The sequence below is a fragment of the Pelodiscus sinensis genome, chromosome 8 (genome assembly GCF_049634645.1).
Source record: "Pelodiscus sinensis isolate JC-2024 chromosome 8, ASM4963464v1, whole genome shotgun sequence".
Taxonomy (NCBI): Eukaryota; Metazoa; Chordata; order Testudines; family Trionychidae; genus Pelodiscus; species Pelodiscus sinensis.
The window spans coordinates 9,638,566-9,664,374 of record NC_134718.1 but is presented as its reverse complement, the minus strand read 5'-3'; the positions used below and the strand labels follow the sequence as shown (position 1 = coordinate 9,664,374).

The following is a 25,809-nucleotide window of genomic DNA, read 5'->3' as shown; positions in this document are numbered from 1 at the left end:
AAATGTGGCTATAGTATGTAATTACGTGGATTCTGTTGGTGTTTACATTGATCACTTCACACGAGCAGCGTAACACATTTATACAGACCACTTTTTCCTATTTTAATAATCGTCAAGAGACCAAAATGGTGCAGATTTAGGCTTGACATAATGTGCTTTTTGTATAATTTCAACTAAAATTTGTTTATTTCAAGCTTTTTCTATTTGTAATTGCTTTACAGTTTCTCAGTTGTGCAAAATTGATGATAATCTGAAAGATTTTGTGAAAATTTAAATTATATATTTTAAGCAAGTCTTTCAGATTATTATCAATTTTGCACAACTGTGAAATTTAAATTTTATATTTTAAGCATTGTGGGACATTGGAGGCATGGCTCAGACACTGAATCTTGATAGTTTTGAGAATTTGCATATTAATGATTATAACGCTTTAATTATTTAATGACACTAGATGTTGAGCTTTAACGTAAATATCCTTACACCTGGAAGACTTTTAAAAAAATCAATAAATGTTGGTAGACAGCAGGTTGACCCCATAAACACACAAACTGATGAATGCTTATTAATGGAAATTTTCTAAGTACACGCAGCATTTTTTATGTGTAAAAACGTATCTTTAAACAAAATTAAATCAAACTAATATTATTGAGGGGAAACTATAGAGCTGATGAAGGTGAAAAGATGGTATTGCAACTTCACGTGAATTTTGGCTAGGCAGTGAGCAAACGTATTTGTGCATGCTAGATAGTGTGAATGATAATGGGCTATTGAATCTTTCACGTCTAGGTAACTAAGCTGGACTCCAGCCCAAGCCAGTAGTGACCATGACAATCCGATAACTGTTTTGTGACCTGCCTGAAATGAGCTTTAATCTATAAACCAACACTTATGGTAGCAGAATCAGCAGAAAGGTCAATGGCTAAATGGACAAGATGCCTGCATTATCGTCTTCCCCGTTAGTATTTATTATGTATTACAATAGTGCCCAGATGCCCCCATTGTCTGGTTACATCAAGAGCTTTCAAGCAAAACCATACAGTGACAGGATCTTTATTGTTTGTGCCAGTCATTGTGCAAACACAAAGTATAAAAAGGGAAAGAGAGAGGTGAAGCGTCATACAAAGTATGGGAAGGGGGTTCTTGAGGTTCTGACTCTGAAAGAAAACACACACAGAGTGTGGTGTGTGTTTAAAATAGCTTTGCAAACTGCCTGTCTGTCACCATCCATTTCTTGCTCTAAGTAAAGCAAAGTGTTGAGGTTCCTTCAGGATGGTTGTGAATAAATCTATTTGCCTGGAAAGCCATAAGAGAAAAGTCTCTCTCGGTCTGTGCTGCAGCAACTAAAAATGCTGCCTCTGCTGCCGGTATGTTGGAAAAGTGGTCAGAAACCTGTCAACTGGGACATAAACTAAACACAACTCCCCTGTTGAAGTGAAAAGGCATCAAAGAGTGACAGTCTGCAGCTGCTCTACAAAGTCCTTCAGTCTGAAATGTCATCCCTCATACTGAGAGGTGTCCAAATCTACATGAAATGCTCATTTAATGTTACCTGTGTTTCTTTATTAACTGGGTTATGGTAGATGATGTGTGGATGTTAGAGAAAAAACTCCCCCCCCCAGTAAAAAGTTTGGCCAGGCCGCTCTTGCTATAGTGGGCTGCAGTACTCCTTGGGAGAAACCAGCCGCACCCTTCCTGCATACCATTGCCTTTAGACAAAGGGAAGGTGTGAAAAGGGGAAAATAGCCTCAGACTCTACCACCCGTCACCTTGGCATGAGAACTGCAGGGCTTATCTGGTCGCATGAAACCTGCACAGTTTCGGCCCAACCCCTGGGACACCGACCTCCCACTTGGTGACCATTGGGCTGTCTATGGTAATATGCAAGCGCAGGAAAGCGATGTGCAGATTTGAGGATAAATACCCATCGCACAGTTCACTCTAGGAGGTCTTCGCAACACACGAACCACCGTGTGTGTGCCTTCTCGTATACTTCAAAGCGCTGCCGGCCTGATCAACCGACCAGCCACCTCCCTCGACTCTCGGGCGTAACCAAAGCCTTCGCAACTGAATCGATATCTTTGAAATGTTCCGTGTGCTGTGTAAGTTGGTAGGTATGATTTGATTTTCTTTGTTGTATAAGCATATTGTGTGGTAGTTGTTTTGGGTAGTCCATAGAGTTTGTAGTTATCACTGTTATTTAATTAGTGTAGCTGGATATTTTTAGAATAGAGACTATTCCCCTTATCATTCTCATATTTCTGACATGTTTAACTAGAAATCATAGAATATAATAAATACTGTAAATTCATTATTAACAGGGTCTATTAGTAAATAAAATATATTTATTTATGATAGTGATGGATTTATAGTATTTATTCTAAGATTTGTAAAACGGTCTACCTGGTTCTATCCTTCCCCCCTTGGGTATGCATCATCGGACCTGTAGTTCTCGCGACAGTGGGCAATTACCATAGCTTTGGAATGCTTTGGAGTCTGGAGAAGCATATGCCATAATTTTGGGTCCACACCCTCTTGAATAGTGGAGGCAGAATGTTTCAAGTACCTGAAATGAACTAGCCGGAAGGAATTTTAAAGACTGCATCTTTGCGTGTGTGTGTGTATATACTGTATCAAATTGCAAATGAAAAGGAAATGTCACTCCTCTCCTGCCTACTGATCATGAAATAAAAATGATCGCCATCCATGTTAAGAGGTAGCAATATATATGAGTTAGAGCCTCATTAAGCAGACCGTTTTTGAGATGTTTGTTTGCTGTAAGCACAATGAAGAAATAGGGCCCACTGTTCAGAGAATTAAATCTTCAATGCTTGGAAGAATCACATTCTGCAGCCATTTGCACATGTGGTATAAGAGAATTATAGACCTCAGCCTGCTGGTGAAAGCAAACACGCTGAATCATAAAAAAATCTTTGAACTGGAAGGGACCTCGAGAGGTCATCGAGTCCAATCTCCCTGCCCTCATGGCAGGATCAAGCACCATCTAGATCATCCCTGCTAGATTCCATCTAATCTGTTCTTAAATATCTCCGGTGATGGAGATTCTACAACCTCCCGAGGCAACCTATTCCTGTGCTTAACCACCCTGACAGTTAAAACAAGAAGCAATGGGCCTAATTTGCAGCAAGAGAAGTTTAGGTTGCACATTGATTATAGCAGGTTTTCAAGTATCTAAAAGGGTGTCACAAGGAGAAGGGAGAAAAATTGTTCTCCTTGGCCTCTAGGAAAAACTTCCTATCCTGTCTCCCCTCAGTCTTCTCTTTTATAAACTAAACAAGCCCAATTCTTTTAGTCTTCCCTCATAGCTCTAGACCTTTAATCATTTTTTTTATTCTTCTCTGGACCTTCTCCAATTTCATTACACCTTTCTTGAAATGTGGTGTCCAGAACTGGACACAATACTCCAACTGAGGCCAAATCAGTGCAGAATACAGCAGAAGAATGACTTCTCGAGTCTTGCTCATAACACTCCTGTTAATACATCGCAGAATCAGGTTTGCTCTTTTTGCAACAGTATCACACTGTTGACCCATGTTTAACTTGTTGTCCACTATGGCCCCTAAATCCCTTTCAGCAGTGCTCCTTCCTAGATAATCAAGTCTCATTCTATATGTATGAAACTGATTGCTTCTTCCTAAGTAGAGTACTTTGCATTTTTCCTTAATAAACTTCACCAACGATTTAGATGATGGCATAGAGATGATACCAAGCTGGGAGGAGTGGCAAGTGCTTTGAAGGATAGGGTCAAAATTCAAAATGATCTGGACAAACTAGCGAAATGGGCTAAATAGGATGAAGATATTGAACAGAGCCAGTCCCAAAACAGACTCCTGCGGAACCCCATTTTTTATTAATGGTTCACAATAATGCTGGAAGGGCATAACTACTCTCTAAGAACGGTTATCCCGCCAGTTATGCATCCAACTTAGAGTAGCCCCATCTAGGGGTATGTCTATACTACAGAGTTTTGTCAGAAAAATGACTGTTTTTCCAACAAAACCTCATTTCCATCCACACTGCAATTGCGTTCTTCCAAAAGTAAATCGAAAGAACAGAGGGGCTACGTCTACATTGGCAAGATTTTGCGCAAATACTTTTAACACAAGAGTTTTTGCGTTAAAGTATTTACGCAAGAGAGCGTCTACACTGGCATGTGCTTTTGCACAAGAGATGCGCTTTTGCGCAAAAGCATCTGTGCCAGTGTAGATGCTCTCTTGTGCAAGAAAGCTCCGATGGCCATTTTAGCTATCGGGCTTTCTTGCGCAAGAAATTCATGTTGCCTGTCTACACTGGCCTCTTGTGCAAGAGAGCTTATTCCTGAGCGGGAGCGTCATAGTTCTTGCGCAAGAAGCACTGATTTCTTACATTAGAACATCAATGTTCTTGCGCAAGAACTCGCGGCCAGTGTAGACAGGCGGCAAGTTTTTGCACAAAAGTGGCTGCTTTTGCGCAAAATCTTGCAAATGTAGACACAGCTAGGGGTTTTTCCAGCGTTTGTAATCCTCTTTCTATGAGGAAGAAGCTCTTCCAGAAAAAGGCGTGTGTGGACAGGGAAGAGGGAGTTCTTTTGAAAGAAGAGGAAAGAGGAAAAAAGCACAGGTTCCTCTGTCCATAGTAATCACAGCTTAAATGCAAGCTAGCATCCATTCAGCATGGACACTATCTTTCAAAAAAGCAGATTGCTTTTTCAATGCGCTTTTGTGTATGGACACTCTTTTTCAGAAGAAGTTTTTATGGAAGTTCTCCTCCGAAAAAAGGTTCTTCTGAAAGAAGCCTACAGTTTAGACATAGCCTAAGTTGTATTTCCCTAGTTTAGTAATAAGAAGGCCATGCAAGACCATGTCAAATGCCTTATTAAAGTCTACCACGTTCACCACTTCTCCCTTAGCTTTCTTTGATTGATATACACAAGGCTTGATATTCTGATAGGTAACAGCCAGCATGGATTTATAAAGAACAAATCATGTCAGACCAATCACCTTATTATCTTCCAATTGTTTACAGACCAGTCAGTTTAACTTCTATACCAGGGAAGATAATGAAGCAAGTAATTAAGGAATTCATATGCAATTTCCTGGCTTGTTCTTATAGTGCTCATCTCTAAAAATGAAAATATTTGCCCTTTTCCAGTCTTCTGGAATCTCTCCCACCTTCCATGATTTTTCAAAGATGGTAGAGGAGGTATCTGAGCCTTTAGCTATCAGCTCTTTGAGTATTCTAGGATGCATTTCATCAGGCTCTGGTAACTTAAGAACAAGTTAAAATAAAACAGATGTCTTAAAACTTTACTTGAACTTCTAACTTTTCTAAACCTACCCCATTTCCACTAGCATTCACTAAGTTAGGCATCCCGTTGCCATCAAACTTCTTGGTGAAAACCAGAACAGAGAAGTCGTTAAGCACCTCTGCCATTTCCAGGTTTCCTCTTATTGTTTCTCCCTCTTCACTGAGGCCTACCCTGTCCTTGGTCTTTCTCTTGCTTCTAATATAACGAGTAATAAGAAGACATTCTACAAATATATGTACAAATATTCAAGCTAGATTTAGCTCGTTTTGTGCCTTTGCCTTTCCAATTTTACTCTGCATACCTGCGTTGTGTGCTTATATTCATCCTTTGTAATTTGACCTAGTTTCCACTTTTTATATGACTCCTTTTTGAGAAGGATAAGAATGTAGGCACCACAAATTGCTCTTTGCAACCTTTCATGTGGCTCGGATGATGGCAATAGGTTTGGACGAAGGCTTCTAATGTACGTGTGTGATCGGCACCCTGATCAATTTGACTGAGCGAAAGCAAGTGGTTACTCATGCAGCCTGACGCATGTCAGTCTGTGCTGGAGAGTACTGGTGTAATGAACAGTGGTCAGTAAGTTCCTTCTGCATTCTATACTGTAATTAATAAGATATGGGGGAGGGAAGGGAAGACAGCACTTGATGTCCTTACATTGTGTTGCTCTGATTGCTTCTAGCTGGTTATTTTGTTTCTCTGTCACATTGCGTCAATATATGATTTGTAATAACAATGATGTGACAGAATATCACTTTTTTATTATTTTGTGGGTCTGGATTATATTCAGTGATAAAGTGGCTTCTCCAGGTTGACACATCACTGATATAATTGCATCTGTGCTTCCATCATACCTTAGGCAAGCTTCACATTAAAAATCTTATCTGGAGCTCTCCAGGTCAGGTCTCCAAACATTCTCTACCTAACACAAGATAATTAAGATTTTTAGCCTCAGCTTCAGGGACCGAAAGACAGGGGAGAACGATTCAGTAGTTAACATAATAATTAAAGTTCAAAACTCTCCAGACTTCCTGTATGACTCTTGAGGTACAATGACGCAAAATGACTTACCTCTTTGAGGTACGAAAGTACTTCTCTGTGTGTAAAATGAGGACAATGGGCTACATCTGTTGACTACAGATTGTGTAATACCTTAGCAAGCTCCTATCACTATTTTTGGCCCCCGAATAAGGCAATTTCAGTGAAGTGTATTAAGTACCATTGCAATGCCTACAAACATGAGACCTTTCTTGGGAGGGAAAAATAAGCATTTGACATGCTGAAATTTTAAAAATGTTTTTTCCATTTAACCTTTGTGAAGTATTATTCAAAGAATACCACCACGAGCCCTACTCCGAATTTCCAAGCACCTTTCAGCCCAGGATCAGAAAGGGAGCTTCCATGCTGCATTTGGAACTCTCTCTAATTGCAAATTTTCCCCTTTGGTCAACATTCAAAATGTCAATAAACATTTTCACTAATGGTTTGTCAAAAAGGGTACAAGCATTTAAAAAAATACTTCAGATGCCTTGGTGCATGGGGTGTAAACATGAGATGAAGGCAAGGGGAGCTGGTTGAAGTACTCAGTTCAGGGCAAATAACATCCTTAATTTATTGAAACATATACAAAGATGTGTTGCAAGCCTTTATCGGTAATATGGAGGTGATAATAAAGGCAGTAGGAATAATGTCTTAACCTTTCTGTGTGTAATGGTGATCTTCTTTAAGGACCTCTGGCCATTGTAACTTGAGTTCTAAATCTTCGCATTTCACTCAGGGAAAGGTTGTAAGAACACAGGCTGCTCCCTGTCTTCATTCCCTCCATAAAATTATATTGCATCTCTGGGTATGCCTCAGTTTACCTAGTCACAAGTTAAAATGATTTGGCCATGTGGTAAACTGGGTGCCAACAACACAGCCGGGATTAGAACAAAAGACTGAAAGATCACGCTTCTTGGTTCTAATCACTAGGAACATTGGTTCAATGAAGAGAAGCAATCAGCAATAGTGCAGCTATAAACAACCAGAATCTGCAAATCTACTATGTATGTATTCGTCTACCTGACTCTCTCCAAGTGTCTGTGTGTCTCTCTCTAAGAACTCCTCCTAAATGGTAAGAGCGAATTTGGTATGCAGCTTCTTCTTGTAACTTAAAGCAATGTAAGGGATTGGTTGTGCCAGGAAAATGGGTTGTGCCAGGAAAATGGGATGTGCCTGGAATGGGACTGGCTTCTCATAAACCAGACAGAAAAAAGACAGAATCACCAGGTAGGTGAAAGGGGTTAGCTGGGGTGTACTCCCCTTCCTCCCCAAGCTTCACCCCAAGCCTCTCATTCCCCAGGCTCCCTTTAGGGAAGGCAAGTTGGGAGGCTGAAGCTCTCCCCTATTCCATATGGGAACACTGTGGCTGGTGTTCCCCTTCATCAGGGAGCAAGGAGGGGAAAGTGCACAGTTTGCCCCCTGCACTCCCCAGCCCGAGTGAGGAATGCAGCAGATGAATCTGGATCTTCCCCAGCCAAGGGATATGCGCCACTCCCCTGGCTGTGTCTGCTGGTGCTGCAGTAGTCCTGGAGAGATGTTTCCTTCCAGGCCCCAAGCTACTGCAGTAAGAGAGGGCTGGGGTTGTCCTCTCTCACCAGGGCAGCCTGCCTACTGAACCCCTCCTCCTCAACTCCAGCCCAGAGTAATGAAAATGCACATGCCTCATTTAAATCATTTTACTTTCCAAAAAAAACCTCCACAAATTAATTGAGTTAAGGACCCGAGCAATGCCGGGTAATTCTTCTAGTAAAGAAATAAATAATAATTCATGACACTCTAGTAAGAATGAATGAATGCCAGTCTGGCACAAATGATTAACGTCAATGTTTGCAGTGGCTGGATATGATGCTCTATCATGAAGCAAAATGTTCCTGTGAGCTGAACTCAGACTGAGTGAAACACGCCAATAAGTGAGGATTCATTGCCTTTTAGCGCAGTTCATTATCCATTCTCAGGGCCCCTCGCGGATGGAGAACCATCCATCTTGCGGGATGCTATTTTTTTTCAAGCCAATACAAAGATCACAACAATCCCCAGTATGTCTAGCGTATTATCATCTCAGGTTTGCCTCAGCTGGGGTAACACGTCGACCGTTCTGCAGGAGACCACTGAATATCTGACAAAGATGCACATTTGGGCACTATCAGCTGATCCATCAACAGCCAGTGTATGGCAGCTCACGTTTCACTTCACTGACAAGCTTGTCTGCCTCTACTGATGCCAATAACTCAGCCCTTCGAACAGAGGATGTGCATGACAAAGGAATCCTTTTAAATTCACCGAGCACTTCAGAGTTCCTCTCTCCCTCTCACCCTGGATCAATCGCTGCAAGGAGACATTCCTTCATCGTTTCAGAGTCTGCAGATGCTTTCTTGTGCTTGGCCTCTATCCAAGGGATGCGTGGGGAGGCTCTCATGGCACGCTGTCAAGCAATGCAGTTCCTCACAAGCCTTTGATTCAATGTGCTGTAGCTGGACTCCCTTGAAACGATTCTATCAACGTGCAGGGGAAGGCCTGTAGGGTGTTTGGCAGGGAAAAGCAGCAGGGCCGGCTTCCCAACGTTGCTTTACATTTCCAGTCTCAATGAAAAGCCCCGACCGCACCCTCGAGAAAACCCACCACTGCCGAGTTACAGTAGAAGTCTGAATGAAACAGCGCTGTTTGTCCTTTCTGGCTAGGAGTCCCCATTCAAGTCATTAGCACCTGCTGCTCAGTTACTAGCAACTTGGGACAGCAAGTCAAAAATATTCTTACCAGAAACAAAAGAAAAAAAAACTACAGTTTTCTGAGGCAATCTTTCAAAAAGAATCCATAGAAGAGGCCACTGGTATGAAGCCTCTTGCTCTCCAGGTATGTCTCTAACCCGAAACAATCCTAACAATAAACACCGAAAGATTTTTGATGTTGTGGATAGCGACCATCACATAAAAGCACTGGCCTGTATAAACTAGCCAATAGAGTCCATGCTATTTACAAAAGCATTATTGCCCTTCATTGGATTAAATCAAAATTATTTAGCTGTATTTCATAGACCCTATACTGTTGAGATGAAGGAAAATCTCCATTGCTATTAAGTTATACAGTACTGGAGATAAGGAATTAAAGATTTTGCATTCGCTCCCCGTTGCTGCTATGAAGTAATGAGTGATCCTGTTGTGCTATGTCTGTCTTGCATGATTATGTGTGTTTCATATTGTAACAAACCATTCTGAAGTAATTCTCAGCTGTCACTACATAGCTGAAGAACCACAATGGTGACATTTAGCCAAACTGTCAACTTAGCATGTATGCATAACATTGTTTGTGTAGAACAAACAAAAATCAAACAGTAGCTAGAGTTCTCAAGACAGGAAATGATACTGGGCAAGTATCTTTAGACTGTCCTGCCATCATGACTAAAAACTGGCCTTAATTAAATGTTTGTAATCCTCACCTTATTGGGACACACGGCAAAATCTCTTTGTTCTTACTAAATTCGGTGATTAACAAATAGGCAACAACAAGATCTCAAAGATTCTATTCTCTTTGACAAAGATTCACTCATAGGTATTTGTTCAAATGTGAAAGCAAACCTTTATTGAATCATGTGGTGAAGTTACTGTCACTTTAAAAGGTCCAGCCACAATACTCAGCCCCTTGGGATGTGAAGAATGGTAGTGATGAGAAGAACAGTGATTCAGAAAGCACAGAAGGAGAAGGCAGGGTGTCATTGACTCGTGGTGGGGTCTTTCAGCAGGTTGCTGCTGCTCTCTCTGGCAGCCCGTTCGCTGCCCGTGATCAGAGCAGTTCTTTGAATCTGCAAGCCTCCCTCAGTCAGAGTGTGATAGAGCAGACAAGACCCTGATCCAGAAAGAGCCATAGACAAGTCCTCCAAGAGGCTAGAGAGGTTTTAGAGAAACTGGCCAATCAGGGGCCAGGGAGGCCTACAAAAGGAGCTGCAAAGCTTAGCAGCAGTCAGTGTGGGGCAGAGCTCAAGGTGAGCAGACACCCTGCTCAGAGAGAATGGCACTTCCTGAAGGCAACTTCCTTGGTCAGCCTGGAGATACCAACAGAAGGCATTGGGATGGGCCCCTGTTAGGGATGTACCTAGAAGGGTCTTGAGTATCACGCAGAAATGTCGCCAAAAGTCTTTTAAAGAGGCAGTGCAGGCAAATGCACTCAACCAGATGAGGGGTACTACCGGGAGGTGAGTGCCACCACATTACATAGAGTCACCGATGTGCTCTGGGAGACAACCCAGATGGGGGGGAGGGAAGAGGGGAGGTGTTACCCCACAGCTGCCCTGGGCCTTTTTGCCTCCCCCTCCTTCTCTGAACCCCTTCCTTTATAAGAATTTCCAATCCTGGCGGCAGACACTCACAGCTGCACCCAGTACAGGAGACAAGGCATACTGTAATCATGCTCATGGCTCTTCTCTGAATCCCCTCCAATTTGTCTTGATTTGTAGACTGGCTCTGGAGTGACCACTCCTGGAATCCCGTATGCAGTTCACAATTCCAAGCACAGAGGTAAAATAACCTCTCTGCTTCCACTTATGCAACCAATGATAGCATTAGCTCTTTTGGCCACATTGGCCATCACGACCATTGTCACACTGGAAGCTCAAGTTCAGCCGATTATTCTAGGAAGCAAAGTAGGCCATAATTATAGGATTAGGGGAGACTATTTGATCCTAGAAGTACACAGTTACATGCAGCCCTATCGAACCATATTTTATTTGTCTGCGCCCAGTTTACCACGCTATCCACTTGGCTCTGAATATGTGATCTGACCTCATCACTGTTTAACCACATCCTTTATTTTTGTCTCATCTGCAAACTTAGGAAATAATATCAAATAATACTTTTGTTTTCTTGCAGGTCATTGACAAAAATGTTAGACATCATAGGGCCAACAACCGATCTCTTTAGAGCCCCTACTGGAAACAAACTCATTTAGTGACAATTCTCAATTTAAATCTGAGACCTTCCAATCAGCTAGTATTTAATCCATTAAATGTATGCCAGTTAATCTTATATCATTCTGGGGGCGGCAATTAAAATGTCATGTGGAGCCTAGTTAAACACCTTATCAAAGTCTAAGTCTAATATGTCAACACTACTATCTTTATCAACCAAACTTGTTACCTTTTTATGAGATTACAAGTTAGTTTGACAAAATCGATTTTCTGTAAAACCATGTTGATTTGCTTTAATTATATTACCCTCCTTTAATCCTTGGCAAGATAATGTAGCAGCTGATACTGGGCTCAGTCCATGAAGGATTAATTCAGGCTGACAAGCCTATAATTGTGTAGGACATCCAGTTTACCCTTTTGAAAAACTGGCACATTAGCTTTCTTCCAGTCATCTAGAACTTCCATAGTGTTCCACGTCTTACTGAAAAGCTACATTAATAATCCAATGAGTTCCTTAGCATGGTCTTTTAAGGATATTTAACACATTCTATTGCACTTGTGTTCAACATTTTAATATCACCAGGACCAGATACATTAAATAGTAGCTACTGAAGTGTTATCACAATATGATAAGACTTACGTATTGAACGCTTCTGCCTTTTCTCTGTTTATCAGAAATATATTGAAGAGAATAGACCAATGCAATTGTAAGATTGTATCATCTATTACCAGATGGAAATGGTAAGGATTCTTTTTGTTCCTAATATATTTTAAAAACTTCTGCAGCCAGCAGAATTAAGGAAATGAAGAAGATTGCTCAGTATGTCCCTTTGTGGCCATCAGAATAGAAAATTGATAATGGAAGCTATGGGACACAATGAGAACTCTGCTTCCCTTATCAATTTTCTATATTTCCTAGCTTCTGATTTAAATTCAATGCCATCAACTTCTACTTTTTTTAAACAGACTACATTTTCTCTCTCAGATGCCCCCAAAAGACATAATCCCACAGTTAATAATGTATACTTAGAAAAATATGAATGATTGAGAAGTCTTTTGGTTAAATCTTCCTCATAGCCTATTTGGCTCATATTATACTTGTTTTCAGCTTCGTGACATTAGCCCTAACAAAGCACCAATTAATATAAATATGGACTATAACCCTATATAAATTAGGTTAGTAACTAAAATAATATCAACTCTAACCCCGACAAGGATATAACTGGATCATATTCAGAATGAAATCCAGACCAAGTCATGCAAGATTTTAGTTGGCCACACCCAGGATAAGTAGACATCTGGCTAAGTTTCCTGTTGTCCCATAAAGTTTGTTTACAACCTCCAGTCCTGGCTTCTCAGAAGACATCTAGCTCTAATTTACCCATTAAATAATAGGGTACATCTACACTGTAACACTATTTCTAAATAACTGCCTGCTGTGTAGACATGGACCAAATTAGTTGGAAATAATGCTAGGTACTTTGAAATAATGTCAAAATACTGTCAAGCTGGAGGACTTTTTACTCCTCATACAGTGAGGGTTACAGGAGCAAGGGAAGTCAGTGGGAGGAGTGGAGTGGGTTGGGTTGGGTCACCAGGGCCACTGCCAGGCCCTGAAGGACTGGCCAAGACTGCCATGGCCACTGCTGGGCCTCAAGCATGGGTAGACCTGCTGAGACTGCTGCCAGGACCCATGCTAGGCTCTGAAGAATTTGGCTGAGCCAAACCCATGGACACACTACCAGCACCTTCATCCCCGGCAGACTCTGTGGAGCCAGGTAAGACCCCAAGAGGAATCGGGAAACAGCCCAGGGGAGCTGACCTAAGGCCAGCAGAGGAGATGGAGGTCAGGTGGGTGGCATGTTGTGGCCAGGATACCTGCCAACCGAGTGACAGCCTGTGCTGCCACCATTAGGGCCCTGAGCTGGGACACAGTGGATCTGGTGGGCCTGCATTCCCACCTGCCACCCCTCACCTAGGGTGGCAGGTTCCCCCTGTAGGGAGAAAACTCCTGCACTTGTCGGTTCTCCACCAGCAAGGAACCTAACCCTTGGCTCAGCCTCCAGACAGGCCTGAGATTTGAACTATTTGGATGGTTTAACTGTTTATGGACTGTTTGTTGGTTGGTTGCTGCCCCGCCCTTACGCCGGGCCTGGCCTTCTAAACTGTGACTGTTTTGAACTGTTGGTTGTTGCCCTGCCCTGCCTCAGGGTGTGGCCTTTAGTTTACCAACCCAGCCCTGTCTGCAGGCTAGGTGGAAGTTTGTCTGTTGCTCAGTCCTACATTGGGCCTGTGGATGCCCGAAATAGTGGACTGTTGTTTGTGGAACCACTCGGCCCATACTCTAGGCCTGGACATAAAGGGGAGCCTCTAACAGATTACTTATGGGCCTGAGCACAGGCCTGGGGCCCAGGACTAAGCTAGTTCACTTTACAGGGCCAAACACTCCAATATGGGCATTTAGGCTGAGATCCCACAAGATCACGTGGGACGGGTCTTACACTTATATGCAGACTTCTATGAGCCTCATTGACTTATATGAAGTCAGTGAGGTTCCATTCATGCACGGGGGTGGTCAGGTACTGTATAGTCAAAACCATTCTATTATTCCTAGCAATAGGCACCATCAGTTTTAAGTGCATCATGTTAATGATTCGAGCTAGCCAGCAATTGATCCACGAGGAGATATTTAAAACTAGTACAGAGGTTGGTTTTGCCTAAAGGAGAACTGAAACACATTTTCTAAGACCAGTAGAGAAATTTCACATTGCTAAACAATCCAGGGATGGCAAGGGGCATGGCAGCACAACATAATTAGTACTGTAACCTGGGACCTCTGGAGCTTGGTGTAGGAGCCTCTACAACTTAAGCTGTAAAGCCAGCTGGCTCTCAGACTACATACATCAGGGGGTATGTCTACGCTACCCTGCTAGTTCGAACTAGCGGGGTAATGTAGGCATACCGCACTTGCAAATGAAGCCCGGGATTTGAATTTCCCGGGCTTCATTTGCATAAGCGGGGCGCCGCCATTTTTAAAACCCCGCTGGTTCGAACCCCGTGCAGCGCGGCTACATGGGGCACGAACTAGGTAGTTTGAACTAGGCTTCCTAGTTCGAACTACCGTTATTCCTTGTGGAATGAGGAGTAACGGTAGTTCGAACTAGGAAGCCTAGTTTGAACTACCTAGTTTGTGCTCCGTGTAGCCGCGCTGCACGGGGTTCGAACCAACGGGGTTTTAAAAATGGCGGCGCCCCGCTTATGCAAATGAAGCCTGGGAAATTCAAATCCCGGGCTTCATTTGCAAGTGCGGTATGCCTACATTACCCTCCTAGTTCGAACTAGGAGGGTAGTGTAGACATACCCAGGGAGATTAGAATGGGTGAGCACTACACCCTGAGAGCCACTATCTGGAACAGTAAACCACACCCACTAGGTGTGTGAGTTACAGTACTACTAAAAAAAAGAGATGTGAAAAGGCCAGACACCAAAAAGCCAAAGGACTGTCTCACTTCTATCTCTGACTATCCAATTGGACCTGTATAACATAAAGGTCCCTTCTCACATTCACAGATTTCATAGATTGAAAAGAGAAACCAAGCTAAATAATGCTTAGAAACACTCACATAAAACAGCCCAAGAATGGTACAGAATGCGCTGCCCACAACTAATGAGCTTTTATGAGACTCTAAAATCGACAAATCTACCACGTGCTACAGTGAGCAGAGTTTTCTTTTCACAGCAAGGCAGATGACTTTTTATCCAATGTGTCACTTGGTGAAATAATTGCCAGCAATAATGGTGTGATAGCAGCATACTCAGAGCACAATTTATCCATGTCTGTTCTATCTTTCAACTTCAAAGCTTCTACTGCCTCATAGATCACATCAAAATGACACTCCTGTTGTTAATGACAGTGGTCTAATGCAATACAGAGAAGTCAAATCACTCCTACAGATAGGCAAAAAGCTCTTATATAGAAACTAGGCATGTGCATGGGTCCTGACATTTATATTCAGATTTGTATCTGAGGGAAGGAGGATGAATTTGACATTTAGATGTATTCATATCTGAGAAAAGCCTGAGTTTAGATAGCTTCACACACTGCTCGGGTTTTTTTTCCTTCCCATGTAATTCTCATGGATTTTATGTTTTAATTAACATAAGACTAACTCCTGGATGTAGGAAACACCAATTTCCTTTGGCTACATCTAGGTTTAGCCTATGTCACAAGGCCACAGATGTGACTATTCTAATAAACACATAAGCCACTGTGATTATAAAAAGAAGAGTGGACAAAAAAACGAGTCTCTCTATACTCACACACATGTGCACACACGCACAACCTTCCACAGCTGTCCACCCATCTTGGGTGTGTTTGCCAACAGTAACTATCCATGCTGTTGTTGTGACTCTGCTGGTCTGGTTTACTCACCTCAGGGAGGCAGGTTCCTTGGGAAATTCTGTTTTTTAGGATTGTATTTTATGTTTCTACTCAAATCTTGGCTTTGAACTACTCTTATACTATCTCGTTAGTTAATTTCTCACATATCTCAGAATGTAGTGAGTCTGTAGTTTGGAGTCAACTGTTACTTAGCTTCATGAATGAATGTAATTTTAATCCTGTTCTGAGAAATACAGGTCCAGGGGTTATCACAGCCCTTTGGGGGAAACTGATTTTAGTAATATGTACTAATTTTTGCAAAAGGAACATTTTAGAATAACCATTACAACAAATCTGGCTCCTATTCACAATCCTTTTTATTATTATTATTATTATTATTATTATTATTAGTGGTGGTGGTGGTATTTGATTCCTTCCAGCTGGAAACAGAGCTGCTTAAAAATGTCAATTATTTTTCAGAAGCAAATTTTTTTTACTTTCCTCTTTTCTTTCTTTATTTTTGGTTTGAAATATTCCACACATATCCTGTGGTATGTTTTTTTTGTTGTTGTTTTCAAACAGGTAGACAAACTAGATAATAAAAACAAAGTTTGTTGCAGACTTTGATTGGGTTAGGTGGCAAAATGTGAGAATGGAAAGACTCACGAGGGGCTGATGCTATGGTGAAAAATTTTGGTCTAGCTGGTGGTTGCTTGATTTTTTTTTTTTTTGTGTGTGTGTGACTATAGTGAGAGGAAATGGATTTACTTTAACTTGAAAGTTAAACTTGTAGGAACTCAATCTATTAATAGGAACAAAAGTAAGGCCTTATTATACTTCCTTACAGAAAACTTCTATTAAATGATCCCTTGTTCAATAGAATCTGAGTGCATCCTATAACAGATTAAGTACATCCCAATTTTTATGTACTTATCTGCAAAACATCCCTGTGAATAGTGATGTGCCAAAATACCCAGATCTTTCACAGATGGGACACTGAATCAGACAGACTCCCTGTATGACCACAGACATATCCTTCCATTTCCATGGCAGAACAAGAACAGAATCAAGGTCAGACAAGACTCAGGTCATATTAGAGATTTGTCCAGTGGTTAGGGTGTTAGCCTATGTTAAGAAGATTGTTTCCACTCATACCAGCTGGGCAAGGACTGGCACGAATACATACATGAAAACTAAAATTTTAATCACTCCCTCAGTGTTGCCTTTCCCAGGGGTATTTTTCAACCAAAACCAGGCCTGGTGACAGCGGCCAGGAACCCCAGGCCCTTTTGAATCACCAGGCTCTGGGGCAGTTGCGGGGCCCTTTGTCCTCCTCGCCCCCTTACCCTCCTCCCCCATTGTCACTACTGCGGCAGCAGGAGCCCAACATGGTGCACTCTGAGCAATGCGCCAGGTGGAATGGAGGCTGTCTGTGGTAACCTAGCCCCACTCCTTCTGCCGAAGGCCCTATTCCATCCGGCGGTGTGGATAGGGTTGCCAGATGGTTGAAACAAACATACCGAACACCCCCTTCCCCCCCAAAAAAAACACCAGGAAAAAATTCTGTTGAAAGGGGGGAAAAAGGGGAGGGGAGACCAAAGTTGTTGAGCAAAAAATAAAATACTCTTGTTTTAAATAAAACAGAATTAAAATGGCAGGGATAGGAACAGGGGAGCGGTTGAGCACTAAGACCCAAGAGCACTAAGACTTTTGGCCGGCAGCCATTTTGTGCCGGCAGCCTTGTGAACCAGGTAAGCATGGAGGCTGGGGTCGGGGGGCTGGGGATGTTGGGGACCGGAAGGGGATCGGGGTGGGGGGAGGCTGGGCGCTGAAAGTTTGTAGGGTTGCCAGGTGTCCGGCATTTTTGCCTCCTGGCCGGGAAAAATTCAGAGAATACCGGACATCTCAGGTGTCCAGTATTCTCTGACTTTTTTTACCGGGCAGGAGCCGAAAATACTGGACTGTCCAGATGAATACCGGACACCTGGCAACCGTAGGTGTGGAGTCGCCTCTGCTGATTTTCATATTTTTTGGTCTGTGGGGCTGACAGCCTCACTGGTCCTCTAGGCAAGGGTGGGGAGCAAGTTCATTTTACAGATTTAAGAGGCTTCATTTTCCCTTTACTTTCCCAGTTTAAACAAAATCCCATGTGGACAACGCCCTTTGCACGCTGGAATTTCTCCAGAAGTAGTGATGCTGTCATTTCAGAGGAAGAGGGACTGTACTTGTTCAATGTGACTTGAGCCCCTCAGAACTTTTATGACAGTAGAACACTGTTCACACTGGTACTTCTGTTGGTTTACCAGCCTGAGGTGTTTGCAGTCCTCATCCCCAAGCCATTTACCTAACCTAGCAGGCTGTTTCTCTCTGGCCATGTCTACACTAGCCCTTATGTTGCACAGGGGTGTGAAACAAAGGCTTCCACCCTTATTCCCAGTCTCTCTATCAAGTCTGGCTTGTTGTGCTGTCCTCTGTAAAGATCTAATGTGTCTAAAGATTCCAGCCTTCATTAAACAGAATTAGAGGTGAAGTTGTGTCTTGAATACTGTTTACTCCCACTAATGACTCTTGACAAACCCAAGACATTACACAGGCTCATTGTGTCGTTGGCTGTCTCTTGAGCTCCTTTTTATTTTTGCCTTCTTGCTCGCCATTTCTCAGTCACGTACATCTCCTGGTTTTAGTAATGCACATGCCCACACAGATGAAAGAAGGGCAAGCTTCCTTCCACATTAACTCATAAATGTTCCTCAGTACAGAACCGAGGGCATCAACTCAACAGGTTTTTTCCCTAAACCACTGAATCCTTGTCCTGCAACTATCAGTGCCAATCCTGGTGCTCTAGTCCTGACACTACTCCACAAGGCACTGGATTGAAACTATGATATACAATAAAACTCCGGTAGTCCGGTATCCAATTGTTCGGCACTCCCGATACTCCGGCATCAAAATGCTAAGCGCTCCTGACCAGCTGATTAAAAAGCCTGCCGCTCAGCACACATGCTGGCTGTAACCGGAGGGAGCATAAGGTTGGAGGGAGAGTGGGATCGTGTTACAGTATGGAGAAGAGCGTTTTGCTTCAGCGAAGGGGAAAGGGGAGGGGAGAGGGAAGAGGATCAGGTTACAGCAGGAGGGAGATCGTGTCCGGCCAGCTCCCGATTCTTCCTGAACTGGGCTTGTTTAGTTTGGAAAAAAGAAGATTAAGGGGGGACATGATAGCGGTTTTCAAATATCTAAAAGGGTGTCACAAGGAGGAAGGAAAAAAATTTGTTCCTCTTGGTTTCTGAGGACAGGACAAGGAGTAATGGGCTTAAAGTGCATCAGGGGAGGTTTAGATTGGACATTAGGAAAAAATTCCTAACTGTCAGGGTGGTCAAATATTGGAATAAATTGCCAAGGGAGGTGGTGGAATCTCCCTCTCTGGAGATATTTAAGAACAGGTTAGATAGACATCTGTCAGGGAAGGTGTAGGTGGAGCTTGGTCCTGCCTTGAGGGCGGGGGGCTGGACTCGATGACCTCTTGAGGTCCCTTCCAGTCCTATTATTCTATGATTCTATGACTATGTAGCACTTTAACAAGATGGTTTATTAGGTGATGAAAATAGTCACAACCATATATACCAAAGGATACAATTTTAAAAAAATGAACACATATGAAAAGGACAAATCAAATTTCAGAACAGAAAGGGGATGGGGGGGGGGGGAAGGTAAATGTCTGTGAGCTAATGATATTAGAGGTGATAACTGGGGAAGCTATCTTTGTAATGTATCTTCCACTATTTGATCTGAGGAAGTGGGTCTGGCCCACAAAAGCTCATCACCTAATAAACCATCTTGTTAGTCTTTAAAGTGCTACATAGTCCTGTATTTTGTTTCCGCAACACATAGATTTCAGAGATATAGGCTAGATGAAAACCAACCAACTGTAGCTCTTAGCACCCTTGGCTTGTGCAGCTTTCCTGAGGAGAGTGGCCTATGCTGTAACATTTAAGTTCTGGCAGGCTGATAGGACCAAAGACCCAAACCCAAGCTGACAAACAATAATGTGGGAAACTTCCATAAATTCACAAAGCTATGAGAAGAATGTTGCTTCCTCATCATTTGAAAAGAAGTAGCAATTTTAATGCACACATCCACCATTGCCCTTCTCCCCACACACGCCTGCCGACCTAACAACCAAAATGGCACCAAGCAGTAACTTCAGTCTTCTCAGGCCTATAAGTTACATTTGTGGGGTGAGGGGAAGAGAGGGTATGTCTACACTACCCCCCAGTTCAAACTGGGGGGGGGGGGGAAATGTAGTCATACGGAGTTGCAAATGCAGCCCGGGATTTGAATTTCCCAGGCTTCATTTGCATAAAGCCGGCCGGCGCCATTTTTAAATGCCGGCTAGGTCGGACCCCGTGCCGCACGGCTACACGCGGCATGGACTAGCTAGTTCGGATTAGGCTTCCTATCTGAACTAGCTATATGCCTTGTGGAATGAGGTGTACAGCTAGTTCGGATTAGGAAGCCTAATCCGAACTAGCTAGTCTGTGCCACGTGTAGCCGCGCGGCACGGGGTCCGACCTAGCCGGCATTTAAAAATGGTGCCGGCCGGCTTTATGCAAATGAAGCCCGGGAAATTCAAATCCCGGGCTTCATTTGCAACTCCGTATGACTACATTACCCCCCCTAGTTCGAACTAGGGGGGTAGTGTAGACATACCCAGAGTGTCTAAAATGCATGTAACAGGGGAAACAGTAACAGCAGATGAGTTTCTGGAGGCTTATGAATGAATAGGTTGAATGGCTTTTGGTTGCTCATCCCCGGCCAGCATTCTCTCCCTCTCCCATGTTTCTCTTGTTTATGGTGGGCCTTTGAGCTTTAAAGGAATGTAATTTTTACTGGGGATATTTGCTTTGTCACCAAGTAAAGCTCAAATATCCCTTTTACTAGCGGAGTAAATAAAGCAGCTGTGTATAAAATCAACAGGTTATATGCCATCTCTCGTTATTTTATTGTTGTTATTTTTTACTAATCAGGTACCTTGTGTTGACACTTCTGATTTATAAATGTTGGCTTCATTAGCACGTTAAATCATTACTGTGGAAATGAGGAACGTGCTAACTGTGTTATAGTCATTTGGGGTATGTCTACACTGCAATGCTGTTTCCGGATACCGGAGTATCCTGAAATAACAGATTTGCTGTGAAGATGCAGGATAGCTATTTCAGGATTGTTATTCCGCCGTCCCTGTAAACCTCATTCTACAAGGAGTAAAGGACGTTTCAGAATGGCACTTTATTTCCAAATTTCACCAAATGATGAAATACGTTATTTCAAAATAGCATTGAAATAAGATACGCAATTTGCGTAGCTCAAATTCCGTATCTTATTTTGAGTTACACTGCTGTGTAGACACACCCCTAGATCGCTAGGAACCCGACGAAAAAGGAAAGGCCTTTTGGAAAAAATGTGGCTTGGGCAGATTTAAAGTAGGTGAGGGGCATGGAAGGATGGGCATTCCCTAATTCTCTAGCCTTCCACTCTTCCGTTTAGGCAGCCTAAGTTGGCATTAATATTGTATGACAGTGCCATGAACACTCTCTCTCACTTCCAGAGATCTTTACATTTGTTGGTCTGCTTCTGTAAAGAACATTTTTATTCCTTTTTCTCTTCAATCAGATGGTTTTATATCCTCCTCCTTCAGTCCTAAAGTAATACCGTCCAATCCCTTTCTGTACCATCATTCCCACCCTCTCTTGGTACCTAAACGACACTCTTCTTGTTTGGGGGGGGGACAACGCTGGGTTTTTCTCCCTTAAAAATTTAAATGGTTAAGAATAATTAATTAACCATTTCTGATTAATAAATTTTCCTCATTTGACTCTTCACCTGGGTTCATTTTGTACTATTTATTTTCCTCATGGGCAAAATCTCACTTTAGTTGTCCTATATTCAAGCTGGGACCACCTCTTTTTACCCACAGATTCTTCTCTCGTGGTAACGGTTATCATCATCTATGCCATAAGTAGAGCAGCCATCTCCAAAGTTCAGATCACAAGTTCTGCATAGCCAGTAAGCGTACAGGCAGTCCCCGAGTTACGCGGATCTAACTTACGTCGGAGCCGCACTTACGAACGGGGCTTTCTCGCCCCGGAGCTCGCAGGCAGCGGGACCGCCCAGAGCGCAGCGGTCCCGCCACCTCGACCTCTGGGGCGAGAAAAGCTGCTCCGGGTGCCCCTGGTCTGCTGGGGACCGTCTCCAGCAGACCAGGGACACCTGGAGCAAAGCCGGGGAGGTGGAGGGGTCCCGCGCCTCTGAGGCTTTGCTCTGGCAAAGCCGGGGAGGCGCGGGACTCTGCCGCTGCTGCCGCTTTGCTCCCGGTGCCCCTGGTCTGCTGGGGACCGTCTCCAGCAGACCAGGGACACCTGGAGCAAAGCCGGGGAGGTGGAGGGGTCCCGCGCCTCTGAGGCTTTGCTCTGGCAAAGCCGGGGAGGCGCGGCACCCCGCCGACGCTGCGGCTTTGCTCCCCGTGTCCCTGGTCTGCTGGGGGGGGGGGGGCGCAGCTAGCGGCCCCCCCCCCAGCAGACCAGGGAGACCTGGAGCAAAGCCCCGGGCCTGTGGTAGAGCAGGTGGGGCGCTGCCGGTTGGTCCCGCAGCACCGCTCCTTGGCGCTACTGGACCAACCCGGCAGCACGCCAGCTGCTCTGCCCCAGGAGTCCTGATTCAGCCGCTGCTGATCAGTTTCAGCAGTAGCTGAATCAGGACACCTGGGGCAGAGCAGCTGGGGTACTGCTGGGTTGGTCCAGTAGCGCCGAGGAGCGGCGGCGCTACTGGACCAACCCAGCAGCACCCCAGCTGCTCTGCCCCAGGCGTCCCCAAGTCAGCCACTGCTGAAACTGACCAGTGGCTGACTGCAGGAAGCCTCTGCCCTGGGCTTCCTGGAATCAGCCGCTGATCAGTTTCAGCAGCAGCTGACTTGGGGACGCCTGGGGTTCTTAAGTTGAATCTGTATGTAAGTCAGAACTGGCGTTCAGATTCAGCCACTGTTGAAACTGATCAGTTTCAGTAGCGGCTGAATCTGGATGCCAGTTCCGACTTACATACAGATTCAACTTAAGAACAAACCTACAGTCCCTATCTTGTACGTAACCCGGGGACTGCCTGTACTGGAAAACAGAATTTCTTGCTAACTGGTTAACAATTTTCTTAAAATGCACTACAAGGCAATCTTTGTACATTTACCTGCTTGCCTTTCTCTTCCACGCAATACCTGAACTGCTGTAATTTCATGCCTGTTTCATTAATGATAGGTAATGCAGCAGTAAGGTAGAGCTATAAGGAAGAGATCTAGAATGAGCATGCATAGAAGCTAGAGTTACACGCAGCTCAGCAGAAGGACTGTTTCTCTATCACGTCCAGGCTACCACTGATTGTTGTTGGCTTATATCGCAAAGGGACATCCTGGTCACTGCTGAAACCATATGGATTTCATTTTACTTACTCCTTTGAAGAAAATTACAAATGTTCAATGTAAAATGCATTTAACTTTGAAAGAGATACTGGATAGCATTGGAGAAATTAAACTTACTTTTCCATAGGACAGGTACAGTGTGTACACACACACACACACACACACACACACACAGACACACACACACAGGAAGCTGCCCAAACTTTCCCACGACCATGGTTAATCCCGGTATGCAACCTTAAAAGAAATCCTAAGATATGTCATTCTCTGTTCCTCATTAGTTCTCAGCATATCTAATGAAACTGCTAACTAGGGCATCCATGGTGAATGGAGACTCTTGTAAACCCCTGATATCTGTCCACTACAGACTGGATCGTGATAGTCGGCTCATTTCATATCAGCCATCATAGAAAATAAATGCTGTCTGATAATTTTATTACTACAACAATTTAAACAGTGAGCAACAGAGAAACGTCTTTACATCGTAATACCAACCGCTGGAACACTCTAGCTGCCCTTACCATAAATTGGAATTCCTGCTTCTTAGGTATATATTTTCTGTATTTTTAAGAGGTGGTTTTGGCATTTTTTTTAATATAGAAAAGCAGCATAGATGCAGACAACGGCAAAACAGAATACTAATGACTTTCAGGTTTTGAATAAACCCAGAACTTACCACTAGAACAGGCTCACAAAATGAAAGGAAGAGACACAATCTACAGGACTGACATTTTTTCTATTAGCGTTAAAAATGCTGTCGCTGAACTTGTATAACAATTGTGAAATGTCTCTGCTTAGTCCTGCGAAGAGCCCTCACAACTAACCAGAACAAAAATGGCAAAACTAGTGCAGTTCAGAAGGACTCCACCTAAAGCTTCATCATATCAATAAACGTTCTATTGAGTTCAGTGGGTTTTCAAGCAGACCTCATCTGAACTGTGTAAGTAGAATGTACAACATTTCTGTTGGTAATCATCCAATTGAAAACTAGTTGTTCATATTTTTCCTCTTTATTTTGGCATGAAAGCCCACATTTTAAACAAAAGGCAAATTCATCCATTATCCTTATGTTTTGCATAATCAAACTCCAGAACCCTTCAGGTGAAACTCATATATATGCCAGGCCACAGAACCTGTTTAATGAGATTGTGGCCCTGCACACCCTTGCTCCCACCTTTAAAAATAAATCTTACTATCTTACCTGTGTCTGGGCACTCATGAGATGCTGACTTCTATACATATGGATTGTCCAGCAGTGTCTGTTAGAAATGAGTTCTCTGTTATCTCCTCCAGACCCTGTAACAAAGTTAATTTTGCGTTAAAATGTCACTTTAAAACAGTAAAATGAAGGCATGAGGGAGCATTAGAAAAGAGGAGATTAAGGAAGGGCATGATAGACATCTATAAAATCATGACTAGTGTGGAGAAAGTGAGTAAGGAAAAGTTCTTTAACTTGTTTCCATCACTGAAGAATTAGGGGTCACCAAATGAAATTAATAGGTAACAGGTTTACAAAAAACAAAAGCAAGGAGTTCCACAGGTTGACTGTGTGTTGCATGAAGAAATACTTCCAAGCGGATATTGTGAAGACCAGGACTTCAATAGCCATTGATGGACCTCTCCTCTGTGAATTTTTCTAGTTCTTTTTTAACTCTTTTTTTTTTTTTCGCCAGGATAGGTAGGAATCGTGTCCCTAGCCTCTGTTCGTCAGAAGCTGAGAATGATTGAGAGGGGAGGGATCATCTGATGATTCCCTGTTCTGTTGATACCCTCTGGGGCATCTGGCATTGACCACTGTTGGAAGACAGGATACTGGGCAAAATGAACCTTTGATCTGACCCAGTCTGGCCGTTCCCATTAGTAAAAAATGAAACTAATCTGAACAGAAATGATTTTCTCCTTCTGTCGTCTGTGTAAGAGGAAGCTTTTCCTTACAACTCTGCCCAAAAGTCTTTGGAATGTCTAGACTGCTCTTTAGTTAAGGCCTTTCAAAGACATTACAGTACCAAGATGAATCTGCCCTGGAGTTTCTCAAAGCCTTTTTGCCATACAAACCTTTGGGAGCTTATCATTGAAGCCACATTAGTCTTGATTTAAGGTCTTTTGACACATTATTACAGCACTCTGCCATCACTTCACACCTGCCATCCTGTCAATCAGGCGGGGGGGAAAAACCAATTTTGATGTCAATCAACAAATCCTCAGGGAGGTGTAAACTGTTAAGATGGATTACCCTTTGCCCATTGCGATTTGCAGGCTTTAAATGTAAAGGACATATGCCAGAAATAATTAAAGACTAATCTTTATTGTACTCACATATAAATGAAGGCATTTAGCACCAGCACACTTGTATTGTTTGGAAAAAGAAAATGAATGAGGAGCCGATTCTTGTAGTACTACTGTCTCCAATTCTATAATTCAAACGTGTTAGCTGGAGGTTAAGATCTGTTGCCCTCACAGTTCAAATATTTAGAGCACTAGGTATGACTATAACTTCAGTACTAATGTTCTGCCACAAGTACAAATGATACCCAAAGGGTGTACTATCTAGTCCACACTGTCCTGAGCATTCATTGCTTCTGAAGAAAGAGACAATGTTTTAATAGAAACAATGAAATGAAACTTTTACTGCAAAAAATCAATGACCAAAACTTACAGAACTTGGGTTCTAGCCTTATGCATTTTTCGGGTTAGGGGGAAAAGGTCTGTAATTCTCTCTTGCTCAA

At 43.1% G+C, this 25,809-nt stretch overlaps 1 long non-coding RNA gene across 3 annotated transcripts in view; it reads right to left on the bottom strand.

The window, feature by feature from the left end:
- LOC142830367 (uncharacterized) overlaps window positions 1-25,809 on the bottom strand; it is a 107,551-nt gene that overhangs the window by 35,068 nt on the left and 46,674 nt on the right. For all 3 annotated transcript variants that reach the window (XR_012905550.1, XR_012905549.1, XR_012905551.1), the window contains one exon: window positions 24,285-24,379. This is a non-coding gene — a long non-coding RNA (uncharacterized LOC142830367). The remainder of the gene's footprint in view (window positions 1-24,284; window positions 24,380-25,809) is intronic.